The 6,214-nt window shown below is 37.7% G+C and overlaps 1 long non-coding RNA gene across 1 annotated transcript; it reads left to right on the forward strand.

The window, feature by feature from the left end:
* Positions 1–2,311: 2,311 nt before the first annotated feature.
* On the forward strand, positions 2,312–5,294 carry LOC126592516 (uncharacterized). Its single transcript, XR_007612663.1, has 4 exons — positions 2,312–2,647; positions 3,034–3,338; positions 3,909–4,983; positions 5,090–5,294. It is a non-coding gene; the product is annotated as an uncharacterized LOC126592516 (long non-coding RNA).
* Positions 5,295–6,214: the final 920 nt, after the last annotated feature.

The raw sequence follows: 6,214 nt of genomic DNA on the forward strand, positions 1-6,214 counted from the left end.
CCATGTAATTTCAATTTTGTTGAAACCTTCAAAGTTGACGACCAAGTGGGGGCGCATGATAGAAACGTGGAACACGTGGATTCATGTTTTTGGTCCTCTGTCAGTGCTCCTCATCCGTGAGAGTAGAATTTTTTCACCGTCTGAAAACGACCGGTATAATAAGTGTTATAATACAATTAGTTAAATAATTGAAAATAAAAAAAATTTAATTACTTATATTATAATACTTAATGCGTCAGATCCTGATTCTGACACTGTGCAAAATTTCATCCTCTCACGCGTCAGGACTGAATAAAACATTCTTCGTACAACAAAAATATATTTATAATTTTATACTCACTTCACAGTTTAACGTTAACTCACATGCAGACATTATAGAATATTATACTAAAAACATAAGGTGACAAAAAATTTATCGAGAATCTCACTTTTAATAAAATACCCTTATAGTTTCTCGATCAAAAAATATTTATCTTTTAGATGACAATCTTTTAAAAAGCAAAATGCTAAAGTGGAGGTGATGAAACAATAGATATCACCAATAATTGTATTGGGTTAAATTGCTACCTATTGCAATTAGTGGGCGTCCTTGGGTTTGAGTAAGGATGCAACTTGGCTGCTGAAAACTCCTGCAGACACCCAATTACATTTAAACACATGTTCAATTTGTGTTTATACTTTTAACTCACATGCAGACATTATAGAATATTATACTAAAAACATGAGGTAACAAAAAATCTATCGAGAATCTCATTTTTAATAAAATACCCTTATAGTTTCTCGATCAAAAAATATTTATCTTTTATATGACAATTTTTTAAAAAGCAAAATGCTAAAGTGGAGGTGATGAAACAATAGATATCACCAATAATTGTATTGGGTTAAATTGCTACCTATTGCAATTAGTGGGCGTCCTTGGGTTTGAGTAAGGATGCAACTTGGCTGCTGAAAACTCCTGCAGACACCCAATTACATTTAAACACATGTTTAATTTGTTTTTATACTTTTAATTATTTAGACACATGTTCAAATATAATTGGATATTAACAGGAGTGGCTGTTAAACTTCCAGCAGCCAATTAGTATTGTTTGAGTAATTACTTGGCCATATGCCATGGATGGTGAAGTATGGTAATGGTTGGTGATTGGGTCTATTTTATTCTTCTAAGACCAACTCTAACCTTGGAGTAAAACCTATAATTTCCCTTCTATTCCCCCCCCCCCATTAAAACCTATAATTTCCCTTCTATTCCCCCCCATTCGATTCCAACCCGAGTTCTAACCAGAAAAAATGCCAGATTCCGACCAGGAAATAGCCTAAAGAAACGTGTGGGGCCCACTAGTGAGAGTGGAAATGGGCGCTTGAACGCCAGACGCAAAGGTTGGACGCGAGCAACGCGCCAAGGGCAGGCAACGACATGGCCCCACCCACAAGGTCATGTTGGCCACTTGCATCAACATGTAACAACTACTTTTTTGATCGAACGGCTTGAATCAATTGAGCTGTTGGTTGATCCAACGGTCTACATTCAATTTTTTTTTTTAGTTTTATATTTATATATTTATTGAATCCAACAGCTGAGATCGAATATAATCAAATCTAACGGCAAAAAAAATATCTAACAACTAAAATTGCATAAGCGAGATTCGGCATGGTGCTCATATTGCATAAGCGAGTTTGCAAATTCAGCTTCTTCGTTGTTCATTTCTGCATCCGCAGTTGCAAGGCTTGCTTGGTATTGTGCCGTCTGCATTGCCAAGCTACGCCTTCTTCTATCACCCATTGGTGAGATATTGATGATTTTGAGGAAACAAAAACTGTAACAACCCGTCCCGATTTTATCGGAACAAGGGGGTATTTTCGTGAAATTTCACTTTGGGCTAGATCTTCTTCTTTTAAAATTGGTTTTTGGGTCTTAATTGATGAGCCCAAGGGGCCCACCCCCTATTTTGTCCCCCGGTTCCCTTTCCATTTTCTTTTATTTTTCTGAAAAGTCTTTCTCTCTCTTCTCTCTTCTCCCTCACTATCACTTAGGGGTGGGTTCAAAAAATCGAAAACCGAAAAAAAACCGAAAACTGAACCTGACCGAGGCTGAAAAAAATCGAACTGAAACTGTCAAACCGAACCTATATATATATATATATATAATTATTTTTTTCAATATTTATAAATAGTCATACAATCATAACAAAACAGAATCCGTTGCCAAGTCGGTTTTAGTGAAACTTTTCAAGTTGGAGCGCTTGGGTTCGAATCCTATGCCTCCAGGATCTTGGAGAATTATTTTAATTTTGTTGAGAAATCAACAAAACCCTTTAACCCTAGCCACTAGTAGCAGCCACACATTTTCTATGTTTCATTCCCTTATTCTCTCTCTCGTTCACTAAGACTGACTTCTCTTCAGTCTGAAACCCTAAACAGATCGATCGATCCATTCCCTTCCCTTTCCCTTATCCCTGTCCTCTGTACTCTCACTCTGGACCATCTCCTTCCCAGCTCCGTAGTTCTTCCGCTTTGTCTTCTTCATGCCAATGCCATCTCACTCTCAGTCTCTCACCCCTGTGACCCGTGACCCGTGCGCGACCTATGACTTCCTCTCACCATTTCGAGTCTCGAGTCTCGACCCACAAATTCCCTCATTTGCAAGGTTAGTCTATCACCCAGTTACCCCCGTAATGCGTTTTGCAGATTTCTTTTTTTCAATTTCATTGGTTCTGATCTGTAGCTTTTCAATTTCATGGATTTATTGGTAAAGAAGTAGCATGAAAGTTTAGATCTTGAAAGGTTTTCATATTATATAAATGGCAAATAAATATATTCAAAGGTCTTCCATGTTTTTTTTTTGGTATTAACGGGTGATTTTTTTCTTTTGGGGTTTGGTGTTTTTGATGGTGTCTAAGTTGGGTTGCTGTTAAAATCTGAGAAATGAGAATTACGATGTGATTCAGGACTAGTTTGAAGTGTGGATTTGCGGTTACTTTGGGACGAAAAACCGCGAAAAGTATGAGTTTCTGATTGACTTTGCGAATGCAGGAGCAAATTGGATATATGGAGTGTTGGGAGGATGGTAGAATGGAGACCTTGCAAGTTGTGGCTATAAGGGCACCTCACTGGTACATTCCAACTTATTTTGCTTCCATTGCATTTGGCTGTGATTGATGGGAATAGAATTAGGATTGAGGTGAGGTTACTATATAGTTTTTTGATATTCGAAGTCAGTTCCCTTAATTAACTATCATTGCAGACAATTGCATTGGTTTTCTGCAGCTCTGCCATCAAAGAGTAATGGATTCATTCGAGTGGATTGCTATGAGGGCCTTAATCAGATGAGAAGAGATGTGAGTGATCAAAGCAACTTTGTGATTGCTTGTATATATGCTCAATTTTATATTGCCAAGTTGCTAAGCCTGAAAATTTATTTATGTGGAGTGCATTTATGTGATGGTGTTGGTATTGCCCATCTTTTAAATGCAACCCTGGTTCTGCCAAAGTTTGAGGTGGTTCAACCATATTCGTGTTTTACATATCATATACCCGTGAAGTCTGGAATATAAATATGTTCTTATAATTATGTTAATGGCATCAGAAAACTTAATTATAAATATGTTCTTATAATATTGTGAGGAACATATGGAGTCATTATGGTAGCTAATGGTTTCATGACAATATATATATATATATATATATGTTCTGTATCCGTAGTCTTTGATCCTTATAATATTGTGAGGACCATATGGAGTCATTATCTGTTATCTGTAATCCTTATTTTTTGATGCTGATATCTTTTCAAAAGTTCATATATACTCAATATTTTAAAGTTGTTTTTTCAGTTCGGTTTATTATGTGCATCCGTAGCTTTTGCATGTGCATCCTACCTTTGCTTATTATATGTTTTGTATCTTAATTAGATGAAGTCAAGTGCATCAAAGGCCTCGAGCTCAAGCTCAAACTCAACGAGATCATCAAATTTGGACTTTGTGCATCCTACCTTGAAGGTTTATTTGACTTGTGTGATGTTTATTTTAAATTTGGACTTTGGAAGATTTGATTGATGATTCTAGTTGAACTTTAAATGTTTATTTTCATTGTCTTTGATTCTAGTTGGAATTCTTATGTTATGATTGTGTTGGAAATGTTGAGTTTTCTTTATAAAATAAATTAGAGTTACAGTGGAATAAGAGGGATGGCGGAGATGGCTGATTCGCTATGGCTTCTGAACAAGAAGATTGAAAGGGTGGCATGGGTGGGTGGGGGTTGGCTGGTTGGGGAAGTTGAAAAGTTTCTGGGGTTGAGTTTATTTATTTAATCATGTTTAAATTAGTTTTAAAAATTAAAAAAGATATATTAATTAACAAGTTTACTAGGGTTAGAAGATGGGACATATGACAACTAATAAGGTGTATGGTGAGTATACACCAGTTAATGTGGGTGAGCAAAAATGCACCCAAACAGAAATAGCAAATAAAAGAAAGAAACAATAAAATAAAGTATAAAATAACAAAGAAAACAGAAAATAAAAGAAAAGACAAGGAAACAGACACACCTGAGATTCGAAGTGGTGACCTGGTGCAAGGAGAATATGCGCTAGAAAAATAATGAAAAAGAAAGCACCAATTCACTGCTTTGGAGACTCGAACCCGTGGCCTGAAGGAAACGAGGAGCGCTGATGCTAATGCGAAGCTCCACCCGTGTAGTGTTCACGTGACAAAACCTTAACAGCTCCCAGTATAAATTAAGTTTTAGCATTCCATTTCTCCCTTGCTTTCTAGCATTTTCACCTTGAGCCCATAGCCGTGAGGGTTCTCTCCATCTTGCTCTCAAACCTTAGCCTATCTAAACTTCAATTCTCTACCATCATCACAAAATCAAAACTACGGCGGACCTCTCGAATCAAAAATGACCCCAACCATCAGATTGTACTGCCGCCATGGAAATGTCGACACTTCCGAGGCTCAGAAATTCGAAATCCCAGCAATCATAAAGGTAATTGTTCTTCCCCGTATATCTGATTTTCGTGAGCGTTCTTCAAAGTGTAGGTCAGAAAGAAAACAAGGAAAAATTATCTCATGCATGTGTGCTATCTGTGCAGGAGTCCTGGATCTGTGAAACCAGTGACGGAACCAGGAATTGACAGGAGGATATGCGAAGTTAAAAGAGTGCAAGGTTCAAAAGAATAGTAACAACCAAATCCTTTATATAGTAATGTCTTTCATAATTTATCAATACAAACAAATTACAATTATTGCCGACGAGGTTTCATATCATGAAAACGCCGCATAATAGGCTCATTATCAATAAAAGCTGTTGATGCACAAAATCAGCGAAGACTTTGATACAACAGAAAGTGCCAGGTTTTGTGACCTTCGCTTGGTTGCTTCGGTCACTAGTGAGGATAAGTACGTAAATGAATAGAGACAGAGAAGCAAACACAGGATGTACGTGGTTCACCCAGATTGGCTACGTCCACGGAGTAGAGGAGTTCTCATTAATTGTGAAGGGTTTACACAAATACATAGGTTCAAGCTCTGGTTTAGTGAGTTCTAGTGAATAGTTTAGTACAAAATGACATTAGAGATTATTGTGGGAGAATGATCCCTATTTATAGAAGAGAGTTTCTAGTTTTGTTCTAATATTGACACATGTCGTGTTGTGATTGGCTTCTGATGTTGACACGTGTCGTGCTGTGATTGGCTTCTGATGTCGACACGTGTCGCATTGTGATTGGCCTTCTGGTTGAAGGGAAACTCTTCTGGGTCCTTGACGGTATAACGTTGACCGGTGCTCAGTAGTTTCGGGATTAGTCAAGTATGGTACAAACAAAAGCAAATACATCTCTCTCAATGTAAACAAGCATGCTATCACTCAACTATTGATCTCCCATTTTGTTACACAATGGTGTTTTCACAATTTTCATAGCAGAAAAAGCTCTCTCCACCGAAGCGGTTGCAACTGGTAACTTCTAAGTACCGAGGTGTGGTATCGTCTTCACTTGCCTTATCTTTCTCATAGGTAGATGTGGCATCTTCTCTGGAAGTATACTTCCTCCATCCAGGGGTGGTATCTTTAACCGATGAAGATGCACAAGGTAATGTATCAATTTCACTTGAAGCTTACTTGTAGTTTCGGGCTTGGTCAAGTGCGATACAAACCCTATAGTAGGAGTCCCCCAAGTCGCCGAGCTAGGAGATCTGCCGAAAGAGGTGACAGACAAGGT

This window comes from Malus sylvestris, chromosome 12 (assembly GCF_916048215.2).
Source record: "Malus sylvestris chromosome 12, drMalSylv7.2, whole genome shotgun sequence".
Lineage (NCBI taxonomy): Eukaryota > Viridiplantae > Streptophyta > Magnoliopsida > Rosales > Rosaceae > Malus > Malus sylvestris.